Genomic DNA, 18409 nt, shown 5'->3' with positions numbered 1-18409 from the left:
GATGTTGCTGTAAAGAGATTTTCTGAAGTAACTGATTTATTTCATTTGAACCTTTGATTCTTCCATACTTCTTGGCATCTTTAAAGATGCCATGAAGTGATGATTTTCGTGTACTCCATGCTGCCTCGGAAGCACCCTAAGGGCCTTTGGTGAGTGGGATGTGAAGGAGGGGCCAGGGTTGACCAGTCTCTGGGGTTTTAGGTCTTCACAAACCTCATTCAGAGCAATTGCACTTTACGACCTGTTTTATATAGTGGGGTATTCGTTTGGGAGAAAAAAGTTCTTTTGCTAGTAAAATGAAAGGTGGTAAGCACTGCTATAAACTACGTGAAGATAGCAACCTGATACACTGTGACCAAAAAGCCCAGGAAAGTGATGGGTTTTTTCCTTAACATTATTCTGCCTACAATAATTAACTCATCTTTAATCCCATGACTTTAAGAAAGTCTTAAGACTCTAGAAATGGGCAATTTAAGGGATCAGTGGGATGAAGAGGTTTTTAAGATTGCATAGAACTCCTTAGCCTAGAAAGGTATTGATTGGATGGGGAATTGGGACTGGGGGTAGAGGTGTCAGAGCAGAATATGCGTAACATTTGCAAAATCAAGACCAGTCAGGTAAAGTCGTATTTGTTGACAAAATACTAGGATTCAGGACTTCTCGTAAAGTCTAAACAGGTGGCTTTTAAAATAAATTGTAGACAGTCTTTATAGAGGAACAACAACAGATAGTCAGTTGAAAAAGGTATTGCTAGTTAATATCTTGGTTGGTTCTGTACTCTTTTGGAGGCTGGGTTGTATTTTTTAGTTCATGATGAGGGGGTTGATAGCTGATTCATAAAACTTTATTTTTTTGGCTGCGTTGGGTCTTCATTGCTGTGCGCCGGCTTTCTCTAGTTGTGGCAAGCAGGGGCTACTGTTCATTGTGGTGCACGGGCTTCTTATTGAGGTGGCTTCTCTTGTTATGGAGCACAGGCTTCAGTAGTTGTGGCACGTGGGCTCAGTAGTCGTGGCTTGTGGGCTCTAGAGCGCAGGCTCAGTAGTTGTGGCGCACAGGCTTAGTTGCTCTGCTGAGTGTGGGATTTTCCCGGACCAGGGATTGAACCCATGTCCCCTGCATTGGCTGGCAGATTCTTATGAATCAGGACTGCACCAGCAGGGAAGTCCTGATTCATAAAATTTTAGATCTGAAGAAACCTTGTAGATTAACCCTGTATATTCACTTTATTATATAAATTGAAGAGCATGAACTCCAGAGAAAGTGACTAATGAGATTGAAATCTTCTGTCTTTTCAGTCTGGTCCACCTACAACTACACCAGACTGCCTCTTAGAAATTACTAATTGTCTGTAGCATTTAGCCAAGACTAAGAAAATACTAAAAAGCACTTAGTAAAAATACATATAACCCAGAAGCTTCCAGAATTATCAATTTAAGAACTATTTTCAGAAGAAACTGCAGCAGCCTCCCACCAGGGAACTGGGGACAAGTGATCCAAGATATTCATGGTAATGTTGATGTATATCTTTTTTGCTTGAGGTGATGTTCAGTCGTGTAAGATGCCAAAACAACCTGGTCTTTCCTATACACATGACCATCAAACTATATTTTAGACCCTATATATATTTCATTTCCTTGTATGTCTCTACTTGGCTGCTTGGCTATTTGTGTCAAAACTGAATTCTTGCCTTTTCCAAACTCTCTGATCTTTTTATTTCCTTATCTCTTAGTCTGTCATTCTCCTAAGTCATTAAGGTTAAACTTTTGGTTTCTTTGTCTCTTTCCCCATTTTGTCCCCACATTTATTGTCCAACTCCTGTCAGTTCTGTCTCTGCAATATCTTTTATCTAATTTTTTTCATTTCATTCACATTACTACTACTGTTTTAGGTCCTGAAGTTTTTCTGAAAGTTCTCAAACTTTTTGGTGTCAGGATCCCTTTATACTGATTAAAATTATTGAGGACCCCAAAGAGCTTTTGTTTATATTCATTACATATCTATCATATATAATGTACTGCAGATTAGAATAAACTTTAAAATTTAGTTCGTTTAAAAATAAGCCAACACATACTAACAAAATTTTTAATGAAAATGTAACTGTTTTACAAAACAAAATTAGAAGAGTGAGCTTGTTTTATATTTTTATATATATGAAAATATGTAACTCAGTATTTCAGGTTTAGGCCTTTACTGTCTGGTTTAATAGAGGACTCCTACATTCTCATATCTGTTTCCACATTTAGTCTGTTGTGAAAACAAATGTCATAGTGTCTGGAAACTTGAAAGACTGAGATTGCAAAAGGCAGGTAACATGTTATGAAAATAGTTTTGACCTCACCAACTCCTGAAAGGTCGAGAAAGTGGTCTACTTAACTGCTTAAGTCCCTTAATTGCTGAGTCCCTTAACTGCCACCCCATTCTCTGTTTCCTGGTCCAAGACATTAAATTCTTCAACTCTCAAACTAATACCCCCAAAGCATATCTTCCTGCTCTGAAAACTTAAGTTACTCCCTCTACACTTTAAGTTCATATTTCCTCAGCTTGGGCTTCCAGTGATTTCTTTTTTTTTAATCTATACACATAGTGGTGGAGCCAAACCTGACCTGATGTGTCTCCCAAATAGGCTTCAAGCTTTGCTCATGTAGATCTCTACCTAAATCTTTCTTTCTCTTCACCTATTGAAATTCTACCCATCCATGATAAAGGCAGCCCCAATTTTATTTTCCTTATAAACTTTGTTTTTTCCTTCTCATACCTCCTCAGAAGTAAACCAAAATAAAGTATTAGTATACATGGATCAATTATGTTCCCATTTCCTCTCAACACTTTATATCTTTTAGGGAACTTGTCAAATTCTGCCATTATTTTTGTTTTTCTGTTTGTCTTTTACTTTTACTTATAGTTTGAAGGCATAGGCTCGGCACTTTTTTCTTTCTTGTGTTTAAATCTTCAAAATCTTGAACCGTAACACAAGACAAAAAGGTTTACTTCAGTGATTTACCAGTAAGTCAAGCTATGGACCATTAACAGCCTCTTGGAAAGAGGTGCTGGATTTGATTCGCTGGTATTTCATGGAGGATTTCTGTTTCTATAATTCATGATATTGGTCTGTGGTTTTTCTTTTGCTCTCTTTTTCTAGCTTTAGAATTAGTTTAATAATGGCCTTATGGAGTGATTTAAGAAGTAGTCCCTTTTCCTCTGTGTTCTGGATGTTGATAAATGATTGGTATTATTTAAATATTTGATAGAATGAACCAGTGAAGCCATCTGGTTATGGACTTTTCTTTGTGGAACGGTTTTAAATTATTAATTCAGTTTCTTTCTCTTTACATGTTATATGTAAGTCTATTGAGATTTTCTGTCTTCTTGAGTCAGTTTCAGTAATTTGTGTGTCTAGGAATTTTTCCAGTTCTTCTAAATTGTCTAGTTTGTTGGCATAAAGTTGTTCATAGCATTTACTTCTAATCCTTTTAATTCGTGCAGAGTTGGTGGTGAGGTCCCCCCTTTCATTCTTGATTTTGGTAGTCCATTTCTCTTTTTTTCTTTGATCATATCAATTTTATTCTGTTCAAAGAACCAACGTTGTGGATCCTTCTGATCTTTCCCTAGTTTGCCTGCATCTCCCTTGTTTCAACCCTGATCTTTATTATTTCCTTTTTTTTTTTTTTTTTTTTTTTTTTTGCGGTACGAGGGCCTCTCACTGTTGTGGCCTCTCCTGTTGTGGAGCACAGGCTCCGGACACGCAGGCTCAGCGGCCATGGCTCACGGGCCCAGCCACTCCGCGGCATGTGGGATCCTCCCGGATTGAGGCACGAACCCATGTCCCCTGCATCGGCAGGCGGACTCTCAACCACTGCGCCATCAGGGAAGCCCTATTATTTCCTTTTTTCCTGCTTGCTTTAGCTTTAATTTGCTGTTCTTTTTCTAGCTGTTTAAGCTTAGATTATTGATTTAAGGTCTTTCTTCTTTCCAAAACATAGGCATTTAAAGCTGTACATTTGCTGGTAAGCACTGCTTTAGCTGCATTACATAAATTTGTATATGTTGTGTTTTCATTTTCATTCAGTTCAAAATACTTTCTAATTTCCTCTTGATTTCTTCTTTGAACCATGGATTATCTAAAAAGTATATTGTTTAATTTCAAAATATTTGTGAATTTCCCCCAATATCCTTTTGTTGTTGATTTCTAATTTAATTTTGTTAAATTTGGAATACTTATTTTTTACTGTTTCAGTCCTTTAAATTTGAGACATGTCTTATCATCTAACATATGAAAGTTCCATTGTATTCATGAGAAGAGTATGACTGAATTGACATCAACCTCTTATGAAACGGTAGCTTACGGGACTCTGTTTACTATGTTGCAGACATAAATTTGTTGCCTAAATAAAGGACAAGAATAGATGCTGAAGAAGCAAAGGAGTGGACTGTGCTGGATATATTCTGTTTGCACCTCAGATCCATTCTCTGTTCTTCTCCCCTCTACTATGTCTTGTGGAGTTGAACTCTAGGACTTTACCAGTCAGCTTATTTACCAGCCAGGGTCAGGCAACCTCTGGCTTCTGGTTACATTAGCCGGTTTGGAACACTAGCAGAATACTGGCATATTGACGGGAGGAAAGATAAAGCTTTTTTTTTTTCCTGCCCTTTACCTCCATGGTGTTGCTATGGGCCACACATCTCACAGGCTCCTATCAGGTAGCTCACTCTCCACACAGCACTCTTCTCTCCAGATTCTGTTTCCCTTCACCCATTCAGTTCTAGGAATGGCAAAAGATCTCCCATTATTTCTAGCTCAGGTTACTGCAGTATTCATTGTAGTTTCCCTATATCCTGCCCACATTATAAAGAGTCCTTCAGTAATTTACCCAAGTTGAGAGTGCTGTTTCCTGCTAGGACTCTAATTGATTAGAGATCATCCGAGTAATGGAGAAAAGTAAGAGAATGCAGAGGTTTTGATTCAAAGATATTCCATTTAGAAACTTGGCAGTGAACAGGTAGATGCACGAGACACAGAAATGATAGATGGGTCACTTGTTTTGTGTTTTAAAAATGGAAGTCTATGCATCAAGAAAGCAGAAGGTGAGAAGTCGATGCATAGAGAAAGAGATTGGAGGTGCTGGGAATAGAGTAAATAATTGCAGAATGGGGATGAAGATGGAATCAAGAGTGCAAAGTGAAACTTGTGGGAAAGGAGAGAAGTACTACATGTTTCTCCTAAACTGCAGGGAAGAAACTGAGGATAATCATTGATCAGTGGTTCTCAGTTTGGTCTCCACATTAGCAACCAACATCACTGGGAACTTGAGAGAAATACAAATTACAGGGCTCCACTCCAGTTCTATGGAATCCAAAATGTGTAGAGTGGATCCCCACAATCAGAGTTTTAGCAAGGCCTCCAGGTGATTCTGACGCATGCCACGTTACTCTGATACTAAAACCAGGCAAAGATGCCAGAGAAAAAGAGAAACTACAGGCCAATATCCCTGATGAACAAAAAATCCTCAACAAAATATTATCAAAGTGAACTCAGCAATACATTAAAAGGCTAATACACCATGATGAAGTGGAATTTAACTTCAGGAATGCAAGGGTGATTCAATATCTGCAAATGAAAATGAAGGATAGAAATCATATCATCTCAATAGATGGAGAAAAAGCATTCGACAAAATCCAACATTCATTTGTGATGACTCTTAACAAAGTGGGTTTAGAGGGAATAAAGGCCACATATGACAAGCTCAGAGCCAACATCATACTCAGTGGTTGAAAGCTAAGAGCTTTTCCTCCAAGATCAGGAACAAAACAAGAATGCCAACTCTCACCACTTTTATTCAGCATAGTATTGGAAGCCCTAGAGCAATTAGGCTAAATAAATATATAAAAGGCATCCAAATTGCAAAGGAAAAAAGTAAAACTTCACTATTTGCAGGTAACACATTATTTACAGAAAACCCTAAAGACTCCACCAAAAAACTTAGAATAAATGAATTCAGTAAAGTTGCAGTATACAAATCAACATGTAAAAATCTGTTGTGAATCTATACCTTAATAAAGAACTATGAGAAAGAGGAATTAAGGAAATCCCTTTTATAATTGCATCAAAAGGAATAAAATACTTTGGGATAAATATAACCAAGGAGGTGAAAGACCTATTAAAACTATAAAATACTGATGAAAGAAACTGAAGAAGACACAAATAAATGGGAAGATATTCTGTGCACATGGATAGGAAGAATTAATATTGTTAAAATGTTCACATTACTCGAAGCAATCTATGGATTCAATGCAATTCCTATCAAAATTCCCATGGCATTTTTCACAAAAACAGAACAGACCTAAAATTTGTATGGAACCACAAAGAACTCAAATAGCCAAAGAAATACTGAGAAAGAACAAAGCTGGAGGCATCACACTTCCTGATTTTAAGCCTATAGTAATTAAAACAGAATGGTATTGGCATAAAAATAGACACGTAGATCAATGGAACAGAACAGAAACCCACAAATATATGGCCAATTTATGACAAAGGAGCCAAGATTATACAATGGGGAAGGGATAGTGTCTTCAATAAACAGTGTTGGGAAAACTGGACAGCTGCAGGGAAAAGAATGAAACGACTACTATCTTACATCATATAAAAAATTAAAATGGATTAGATTTGAGTGAAATACCTGAAACCATAAAACTAGGGGGGAAAAAAGGGGGTAAGCTCCTTGACATCGGTTTTGGCGATGGCTTTTTGGATTTGTCACCAAGAGCAAAGGCAACAAAAGCAAAAACAAGTGGGACTACATCAAACTAAAAAGCTGCACAGCAAAGTAAACCGTCAACAAAATGGAAAGGCAACCTACTAGATTGGAGAAAATATTTCCAACTTATATTTCTGATAAGGGAATAATCCAAAACGTAAAAAGAACTCATACAACTCAGTAGCAAAAAACAAAAAAACAACAAAAATTGATTAAAAAATGGGCAGAGGACCTGAAGAGACATTTTTCCAAAGACTACACAGAGATGGCCATGAAAAGATGCTCAACATCACTAATCATCAGGGAAATGCAAATCAAGACCATAATGAGATATCACACACCTGTTAGAATGGCTATTATCAAATAAACAAGAAATAACACGTTTTGGTGAGAATGTGGAGACAGGAACCCTTGTGCACTGTTGGTATAAGTGAAATTGGTGCAGCCACTATGGAAAACAGTATGGAGGTTCCTCAAAAAATTAAAAATAGAACTACTGTATGATCCAGCAACTCCACTTCTGGGTATTTATCTGAAGAAAATGAAAATACTATCTCTTTTAAAAAGATATATGCAGCCCCGTGCTCATTGCAGCATTATTTACAATAGTGAAGATATGGAAACAACCTAAGTGTCCACTGATGGATTAATGGATAAAGAAGATGTGATACACACACACACACATACACACACAGTGGAATATTATTCCATAAAAAGAAGGAAGTCTTGCTATTTGCAACATCATGGATGGACTTGAGGGCATTATACTAAGTGAAGTAAGTCAGACAGGAAAGACAAGTACTGTATGATCTTACTATGTGTAATCTAGGAAAAACAGAAAACAACAAGAAAAAAACCAAGCTCATAGAGACAGAGAGCAGATTGGTGGTTGCCAGAGGTGGGAGGTGAGGGGTGAGCAAAATGGCTGAAGGGATTCAAAAGGTACTAGCTTCCTGTTATAAAATAAGTATAACTTCCTGTTATAAGTGTTATAAGTCATGGGGTGTTATGTACAGCACTGTTAAACAGAATTTTTGTGACTGTGTATAGTGACAGATGTTAACTAGGTTTATGGTGATCATTTCACAGTATATGTGAATACTGAACCATTCTGTGGTACACCTGAAACTAATGTTTATGTCAGTTATACCTCAATAAAAAAATTTCTAGCACCATTCTTTGTTTGAAAATAAAAATTAAATGGCCCAAGTTAAGACTGTGTGGGAAAAATTATAGGGCCAAACTCAATTTCAAATATTGAAGACAGACTGTGACTTCTCAAGTAATCAGGTATTCTGTTTTATAGTCTCCCTTCACCTATCTTTTATACACTTAATTATGTGCATATAGTCTTTTTAGATTCCACACCTGGTATAACTAAGTTTGGAATAATTTGCATAGAAAACGAACTAGATACATTGTTAGGTGGTTGTGAATATGAATTTATAATGCACATAATTTTCCAAATGCTTAAAATTTTTGTTTAGCTATGGAGCTTAATTTAGTGTGTATTTGGAGCTCCTAAAAAATAAAATCCTACAAATATGCTCCTTTTAAAATAGATGGCATTTGAAATAGATGGCAAATATTTTGTACCTTTTAAGATTCGGCTAAAAATATTAAGGGAATCTTCAATCCCTTCATCTGCACATGAGATGATGAAAAAAAGGTGATGTAACTTTGTTTTTTTTTTTACTTACATAGACTTTGGGAGCACAATTTAGCGTGCACTAGGATTTCTACTTTTAAGATAGAGAAAAGACATCTTCAACTTTCTCTTGAAAAATCACCTCTAAATAACAAGAAAAGCAAGAAGCAAACACACAGTTCACTTTTGATCAAATCAGGACGTATCTCTAAGACTGCACCACAGTGTAGGAAGACAGAATGAGTGTGGGTCCTATGAAACTTCTAGTAGAATGGCCTCCACTTTTATTAGTTTATTATAACTACATAAAGCCCTTGTTCTTTAACTATTTTCCTTTTTCAGCTGGTTCTGATTTGAGCTCTTCTGGGTCCAATACATCTATCCTGAGCTGCTCAAAATTTCCCCAGAACTCAGAGTAGATTTGGTCATCCACTTTGGGGAGTTTCAGGTATTGTAGGTCAACTGATGAAACTGGCTTGTGATCAACTTAAGCATGCTGCTTGCTCATGGCCCAAGCCATCTCATTATCAGGCTGACCCCAGGCCAGCATCTCACTGGCTCATCACCTGTTCTACTGATCACTGCCATGTTGCAGCCCACAAAGCACGGTCTCACTTTCCCTACAGTGATAGTGTGTGTGTGTGTGTGTGTGTGTGTGTGTGTGTGTGTGTGTGTGTGTGTGTGTGTGTGTGTGTGTGTGTGTGTGTGTGTGTGTGTGTGTATGTGTGTGTGTGTGTGTGTGTGTGTGTGACTGTAAGGGGCCAGAACTAACTTACCTTGCAAAAATAAGTACTGGAGATCTATTCAGCACAGTGCCTGTAGCTAACAGTATGACTGTATACTTAAAACATGCAGATCATGTGTTGTTACCACACACATGCAAAATACTACTGTTAAAGGGGGTGGGAGGAAACTGGGAGGTGACGGATTTGTCAACAGCCTTGACGGTGGTGATGCTTTCATGGCGTGTTCTTATTCCCAAACTCATCGAGTTGTATACATTAAAAACGTACAGCTTTTTACATATCAATCATACCTCAGTAAAGTGGTTTTAAAAGTAAACAATTTAAAAAAGAACAGAAGAGCTGAAAGTGATGCCTCTGAGCTGGGGTTAGGGGCCACTTTTGGCACAAGTCTTTTTAGCAGGGTTTGACTTCTAAGCTCTGCAAGTGTATGTTACTTATATAATAATATAAAGACTGTAAAGTTAACTATAAGCTCAGAAATGTAGTAAGTAGATTGATGGTTTTATAGAAGAGAGAACCAGACATAATTTTTGCTCAGTATAAATATTGATTGAAATTGTGTTTAATCTTAAAATTTGAGACTGTATAAAATAAGTGCCCCAAACTTGGTTAACATGAAAGTTCTAATTATTAAGCCAAGTTTCCTTCATAAAGTAAGCCCCAGTTTCAGAAAACGTACAAGTATAAAGCATCTGTCTTCACTCTGATGTACTGTAACTGCATTAGGTATTTTAAGGTAAAATCTATGGTGGAATGTAACAAACATGTAGATTATTTACATATATAAAATCTTGTTCCCATTCCTGAGTACATTTCACATTTGTTAAAGTAATACTAAACTTCTGAATCCGATTATGAGGTATTAATGATATGAAAAGAGGTAAACTGTGGATTCTGATAAGTTACCAATATGTGCCATATAGTTACAGCAGCAGACAGCAGATCTGAATAAACCCTCTTCTAATAATCATATTAATTGCTGGGTCTTCCTATATGGACTATCAGTAAAGAAAATAAATACAAAGCAGGAAGTTAAAGTCAGTTAAAATTTCTGAAGGCTTCACATTGATTTCTACTAAAGTTAAGCACGTTTAAAGCTGGTTTTAATTTTTTTTTTTTGCAGTACACGGGCTTCTCACTACTGTGGCCTCTCCCACTGTGGAGCACAGGCTCCGGACGCGCAGGCCCAGTGGCCATGGCTCACAGGCCCAGCCGCTCCACAGCATGCAGGATCCTCCCGGACTGGGGCACGAACCCGTGTCCCCTGCATTGGCAGGTGGACTCCCAACCACTGTGCCACCAGGGAAACCCAAAGCTGGTTTTAATTTTGTGTTTGATTTGAGCCTAAGAGTCTTCTTTGGAATTGCTCTTTTAAGAAAGCATGTGGGGAGGAGTCAAGATGGCGGTGTGGGAAGACGTGGAGTTAGTGTCTCCCCACAACTAGGGTGCCTCCCTGGTCGCTAGTGGGGGGCTCTGACCCTCAAGGAGATGGGAGGAACCCCAAAGTGAACTGGTAGGATGTAGGGGGACCGAGGGGAGAGGAAAAGTGGAGGCCAGACAAGATTGGTGCCCCTGAGGCCTGGGAAATCAGGAGAAGCAGGCGGGAGGGGCCCTCCAGGAGGAGCAGGAGAGGAGAGGAGGGCGTTTGCCCCATCCACTCGAGCACAGGAAGCCTGCTGGGCTCCCAGGTGAGGTCCCCTGCCCTCTGAGACTGGGGTGGGGGGCATGCCTGGGCCCCTTCTGTTCCTTGAGCTTAAGCCCTACCCCCCCACAGCCTCCAGGGCCTTTTCCAGCCCTGTGGGTCCTGAGCATTGTCCCCGCCCACCACCCAGACCTCGCCCTTGCTTAGGCCCCGCCCCCCACAGCCAAGGCCTTCCCCCCCTTTTTTCCTTTCCCTCCTCTTTTTTACTATTGCGGTACTGATGTACCTTCCAGTTTTTGATTCATCTCTATTTTTATTTTTACATTCTTTATAACATGTCTGTTAGGTTCCTAGTCTAATTTTATTTTTTACTTTGTTTTTTGTTTTTTTTTTTTTCCTTCCCACATGGCTTGCGGGATCTTGATTTGCAAGCCTGGGGTTGGGGGGAAGCTCCTACAGTGGGAGCTCCGAGTCCAAACCACTGGACTAACAGAGAACCTCAGACCCCAAGGAATATTCATCGGAGTGAGGTGTCACGGAGGTCCCCATAGCAGCACCAGCACCCAGCTCTACCCAATAGCCTACAAACTCCAGGGTTGGACGCCTCACGCCAAACAACCAGTAAAACAGGAACACAATCCCACTCATAAAAAAAAAAAAAAAATGAGACGGCAAAAAAATATGTCACAGGTGAAGGAGTGAGGTTAAAACCTACAAGACCAAATAAATGAAGAGGAAATAAGCAATCTACCTGAAAAAAAATTCAGTCATGATAGTAAAGATGATCCAGAATCATGGAAATAGAATGGAAGCATGGATTGAGAAAATACAAGAAATGCTTAACAAAGATCTAGAAGAACTAAAGAACAAACAGATGAACAACACAATAACTGAAATGAAAAATACACTAGAAGGAATCAATAACAGAGGCAGAAGAACGAATAAGTGAGCTGGAAGACAAAATGGTGGAAATAACTGCCAAGGAGAAGAATAAAGAAAACAGAATGAAAAGAATTGAAGACAATCTCAGAGACCTCTCTAACAACACTAAACACACCAACATTCGAATTATAGGGGTCCCAGAACAAGAAGAGCAAAAGAAAGGGTCTGAGAAAATACTTGAAGAGATTATAGTGGAAAACTTCCCTAATATAGGAAAGGAAATAGTCACCCAAGTCCAGGAAGCACAGAGAGTCCCATACAGGATAAACCCTAGGAAAAACACACCAAGACACATATTAATCAAACTAATAAAACTTAAATTCAAAGAAAAAATATTAAAAGCAGCAAGGGAAAAACAAAAAATAACATACAAAGGAATCCCCATAATTTTATCAGCTGATTTTTCAGTGGAAATTCTGCAGGCCAGAAGGGAGTGGCAGGATATACTTAAAGTGATGAAAGAGAAAAACCTACAACCAAGATTACTCTACCCAGCAAGGATCTCATTCAGAGTCAATGGAGAAGTCAAAAGCTTTTCAGACAAACAAAGCTAAGAGAATTCAGCACCACCAAACCAGCGTTACAACAAATGCTAAAGAAACTTCTCTAAGTGGGAAACACAAGAGAAGAAAAACACCCACAAAAACAAGCCCCAAACAATTAAGAAAATGGTAATAGGAACATACATATCAATAATAACCTTGAATGTAAATGGATTAAATGCCCCAACCAAAAGACACAGACTGGCTGAATGGATACAAAAACAAGACCCATATATATGCTGTCTACAAGAGACCCACTTCAGATGTAGGGATACATACAGACTGAAAGGGAAGGGATGGAAAAAGATATTCCATGCAAATGGAAATCAAAAGAAAGCTGGAGTAGCAATACTCATATCAGATAAAATAGACTTTAAAATAAAGACTGTTACAAGAGATAAGGAGGGACACTACATAATGATCAAAGGATCAATCCAAGAAGAATATAATAACAATAACAAGTGTTTATGCACCCAACATAGGAGCACCCCAATACATAAGGCAAATACTAACAACCATGAAAGGAGAAATCGACAGTAACACAATAATAGTAGGGGACTTTAACACCCCACTTATACCAATGAACAGATAAAACAGAAAATAAATAAGGAAACACAAGCTTTAAATGACACAATAGACCAGATAGATGTAATTGATATTTATAGAACATTCCACCCAAAAGTGGCAGAATACACTTTCTTCTCAAGTGCACATGAAACGTTCTCCAGGATAGATCACATCTTGGGTCACAAATCAAGCCTTGGAAAATTTAAGAAAATTGAAGTCATATCAAGCATCTTTTCTGACCACATTGCTATGAGATTGGAAATCAATTACAGAAAGAAAACTGTAAGAAACACAAACACATGGAGGCTAAACAGTGCACTACTAAATAACCAAGAGATCACTGAAGAAATCAAAGAAAAAATACATACAAACAAATGACAATGAAAAACAACGACCCAAAACCTATGGGATGCAGCAAAAGCAATTCTCAGAGGGAAGTTTACAACAATTCAATCTCATCTCAAGAAACAAGAAAAATCTCAAATAAACAATCTAACCCTACACTTAAAGCAACTAGAGAAAGAACAACAAAGAAAACCCAAAGTTAGTAGAAGGAAAGAAATAATAAAGATCACTGTAGAAGTAAATGAAATAGAAATGAATAAAACAATAGCAAAGATCAATAAAACTAAAAGCTGGTTCTTTGAGAAGATAAAATTGATAAACCCTTAGCCAGACTCATAAGAAAAAAAGGGAGGATGCAAATCAATAAAATCAGAAATGAAAAAGGAGAAATCACTACTGACACTGTAGAAATGCAAAGGATTATAAGAGACTACTACAAACAGCTATATGCCAATAAAATGGACAACCACGAAGAAATGGACAAACTCTTGGAAAGGTACAATTTTCCAAGACTGAACCAGGAAGAATTAGACAATAACAGACCTATCACAAGTATTTAAATTGAAACTGTAATTAAAAATCTTCCAACAAAAGTCCAGGACCAGATGGCTTCACAGGCAAATTCTATCAAACATTTAGAGAAGAGCTAACACTGAATCTTCTCAAACTCTTCCAAAAAATTGCAGAGGGAGAAACATTCCCAAATTCATTCTACAAAGGCACCATCACCCTGATACCAAAACCAGAAAAAGATATCACAAAAAAAGAAAATTATAGACCAATATCACTGATGAACATAGATGCAAAAATCCTGAACAAAATACTAGCAAACAGAATCCAACAGCACATTAAAAGGGTCATACACCAGGATCAAGTGGGATTTATCCCAGGGATGCAAGGATTCTTCAATATATGCAAATCAATCAATGTGATACACCATATTAACAAATTAAGGGAGAAAAACCATATGATCATCTCAATAGATGAAAAAAAAGCTTTTGACAAAATTCAACACCCATTTATGATAAAAACTCTCCAGAAATGGGCATAGAGGGAACTTGCCTCAACATAATAAAGGCCATATATGACAAACCCACAGTGAGCATCATACTCAATGGTGAAAAACTGAAAGAGTTTCCACTAGGATCAGGAACAAGACAAGATGTCTACTCTTGCCACTCTTATTCAACACAGTTTTGGAAGTCTTAGCCACAGCAATCAGAGAAGAAAAAGAACTAAAAGGAATACAAATTGGAAAAGAAGAAGTAAAACTGTCACTTTTTGCCAATGACAATGATACTATACATAGAAAATCCTAAAGATGCTACCAGAAAACTACTAGAACTGATGAATTTGGTAGGGTTGCAGGATACAAAATTAATGCACAGAAATATTCCTATACACCAACAATGAAAAATCAAACACCCCCATTTACCATTGCAACAAAAAGAATAAAATACCTAGGAATAAACCTGCCTAAGGAGATGAAAGACTTGTACTCAGAAAACTACAAGACACTGATGAAAGAAATCAAAGACGACATAAACAGATGGAGAAATGTACCATGTTCTTGGATTGGAAGAATCAGTATTTTGAAAATAACTATACTACCCAAAGCAATCTACAGATTCAATGCAACCCCTATCAAACTACCAATGGCATTCTTCACAGAATTAGAATAAAAAAATCTTACAATTCATATGGAAACACAAAATACCCCGAATAGCCAAAGCAATCTTGAGAAAGGAAAACGGAGTTGGAGGAATCAGGCTCCCCGGTTTCAATCTATACCACAAAGCTACAGTAATCAAGACAGTATGGTACTGGCACAAAAACAGAAATATAGATCAATGGTACAGGACAGAATGCCCAGAGATAAACCCACGCACATATGGGCACCTAATTTACAACAAAGGAGGCAAGAACATACAATGGAGAAAAGACAGCCTCTTCAATAAGTGATGCTGGGAAATCTGGACAATCTGGACAGCTATAAAAGAATGAAATTAGAACACTACCTAACACTATATGCAAAAATAAACTCCAAATGGATTAAAGACTTAAATGTAAGACCAGACACTATAAAACTTTTAGAGGAAAACATAGGAAAAACACTCTTTGACATAAACCACAGGACGATCTTTTTTGACCCACCTCCTAGAGTAACAGAAATAAAACCAAAAATAAACAAATGGGACTTAATTAAAAGCTTTTGCACAGCAAAGAAAACCATAAACGAGACAAAAAGACAACCCTCAGAATGGGAGAAATATTTACAAATGAAACAACAGACAAAGGATTAATTTCCAAAATATACAAACAGCTCATGGAGCTCAGTATCAAAAAAACAAACAATCCATTTTAAAAATGGGCAGAAGACCTACAGAGACATTTCACCAAGGAAGACATACAGACAGCATGGCCAACAGGCACATGAAAAGATGCTCAACATCACTAATTATTAGAGAAATGCAAATCAAAGCTACAATGAGGTATCACCTCACACCGGTCAGAATCGCCATCATCAAAAAAGCTAGAAAAAGTAAATGCTGGAAAGGGTGTGGTGAAAAGGAACCCTCCTATACTATTGGTGGGAATGTAAATTGATACAGCCACTATGGCAAACAGTATGGAGGTTCCTTAAAAAACTAAAAATAGAACTACCATAGGACCCAGCAATCCCACTACTGGGCATACACCCTGAGAAAACCATAATTCAAAAAGAGACATGCACCACAATGTTCACTGCAGCACTATTTACAATAGATAGGACATGGAACCAACGTAGATGTCTATCAAAAGATGAATGGATGAAGAAGATGTGGCACATATATACAATGGAATGTTACTCAGCCATAAAAAGAAACGAAATTGAGTTATCTGTGGGAGGTAGATGGACCTAGAATCTGTCACACAGAGTGAAGTAAGTCAGAAAGAGGAAAACAAATTCCGTATGCTAACGCATATATATGGAATCTAAAAAAAAAAAAAAAATGGTACTGATGAACCTAGTTGCAGGGCAGGAATAAAGATGTAGACGTAAGAATGGACTTGAGGACACAGGGTGGGAGGGGGAAGCTGGGTGAAGTGACAGTAGCATCAACACGTATACACTACCGAATGTAAAACAGTTGGCTGGTGGGAAGCAGCCTCACAGCACAGGGAGATTGGCTCGGTGCTTTGCGGTGACCTAGGGGGTGGGATAGGGAGGACGGGAGGGAGGCTCAGAGGGAGGGGACATGGGGACATGTGTATGCATATGGCTGATTTGCTTTGTTGTGCAACAGAAACTAACACGGTATTGTGAAGCAATTATACTCCAATAAAGATCTATTAAAAAAAAAGGGAGCATGTGAATCCTAAAGGTGTTCCAAAATTAGAGATTTTTACAGGTTACCGGGAGTTCGCGAGTCCACATTTCATGCTTTAATGTAGTAAGAGTCTCCAAATGAGGCACTAATCTTTCATATTCATAGCAACAGATGGCATACTAGTTTAGAATTTTTAAGTTGTGAATTGTATCACACTTATTAGTAAAAATAGAAAAATGGATGTTACAGGAAGAGTGGATGGTGTGAAAGGGTGGTATGATGAGGCATGAACCACAGTGATTGTGAGGGGAGACGGGACTGCTGGGCAGTTTGCATCTTTCTTTGTGAATATCAGTGTGACCTCTGAACCCCACGAGGTGTCTGCCCTGTGGTTCTCGTGGTATGTGAAGCAGTGTGGAGGCACCACTCAGATATCCTCCATTACCAACGGGGCCAGGAACGGAAGTCTGCAGGTGGATCTGGTCAGCCAAGCAAGCGGATAATGCACCTCCTCGGGGACAGAGTGAAGCTGGGGTGTCCTGTCACCTATGTGGACCAGTCAGGTGACAACATCATGATGGAGATGCTGGATCATCAACTTTATGAGTGCCGATACGTAATTAGTGCCATCCCTCCAACTTTCACTGCCAAGATACACGTCAGAGCAGAGCTTCCTTCAGAGAGAAACCAGTTAATCCAGCGTCTTCCAGTGGGGGCTATCATTAAGTGCATGACGTATTACAAGGAGGCCTTTTGGAAGAAAAAGGATTACTGCGGCTGTATGATCATCGAAGATGAGGAAGCTCCGATTTCAATAACGCTGGATGACACCAAGCCAGATGGATCGCTGCCCACCCTCATGGGTTTCATCCTTGCTCGAAAAGCTGACCGCCTTCCTGAGGTCCATAAAGAACTAAGGAAGAGGAGAATCTGTGAGCTGTATGCCAAAGCGCTAGGATCCCAAGAAGCTTTACAACGGTGCGCTATGAGGAGAAGAACTGGTGTGAGGAGGGGTACTCCGGGGGCTGCCACACTGCCCACCTCCCCCCTGGGATATGACTCAGTACGGAAGGGTGATTCGCCAGCCCGTAGGCAGGATTTACGTTGCTGGCACGAAGACTGCCACACAGTGGAGCGGTCACATGCAAGGAGCAGTAGAGGCTGGAGAACGGGCAGCTGGAGAGGTCTTGAATGCTTTGGGGAAGGCGGCAAAGAGAGACATATGGGTCCAAGAACCTGAATCAGAGGATGTTCCAGCTGTAGAAATCACGCACACCTTCTGGGAGAGGAACCGGCCTTCCGTGACAGGCCTGCTGAAGATCGTCGGATTTTCCACATCGATAACTGCCCTGTGGTTTGTGGTGTACAAATTCAGGCTGCCGACCTGATCCTGAAGTTTCGGCTTCATGCTTTCTGCTTACTCTTTCCCAGCATCATCAGAAGCCAAATGTTGACAAATCGGAAGGCTGTGTCATCGGATCATCTTTAAGTGCACTGATTTAACCCCTCAGTTTAATCTCTGTATCACCTCCTTAATTTCCGTAAGATCAAGCTCCGTCTTGTGTCTTGTCTGTAGACCAGCTTGTGTTGATTGCTAGAAAATCACCTTGTGATCAATTTCTTAACTTCAAGAAATTAAAGCTGACGTGCTCATAAAAAAAAATAGAAAAACACTCAAGTTTTGTAATCCTAGTATTCCTTTTATTTTCAATCCCAGTGAAATGGAAATAACATTAAGCTGGAGTGAAAAGATGAATTTTCCTTTACTTTCTAAGAATAACATAGCAGTGACCAGCCTGGGTTTGCTCATTACTCGGATTCTGTTACCATAAAATAGAATAGTGTATTTGACTCATTTTGTGTCATTAGAAATGGAAAACTTTTAGAGGCAAAGAGCCATTTAGTATGGTTTCA

At 38.8% G+C, this 18409-nt stretch overlaps 1 pseudogene; it reads left to right on the top strand.

Moving 5' to 3' along the window:
* Window positions 1-4926: 4926 nt before the first annotated feature.
* On the top strand, window positions 4927-18070 carry LOC101337184 (amine oxidase [flavin-containing] A pseudogene; annotated as a pseudogene).
* The last annotated feature ends 339 nt before the right edge of the window (window positions 18071-18409 follow it).

This window comes from Tursiops truncatus, chromosome 12, assembly GCF_011762595.2.
Source record: "Tursiops truncatus isolate mTurTru1 chromosome 12, mTurTru1.mat.Y, whole genome shotgun sequence".
NCBI lineage: Eukaryota > Metazoa > Chordata > Mammalia > Artiodactyla > Delphinidae > Tursiops > Tursiops truncatus.
Note: the sequence above shows the minus strand (reverse complement) of the source record. Positions and strands in the feature narration are given on the sequence as shown.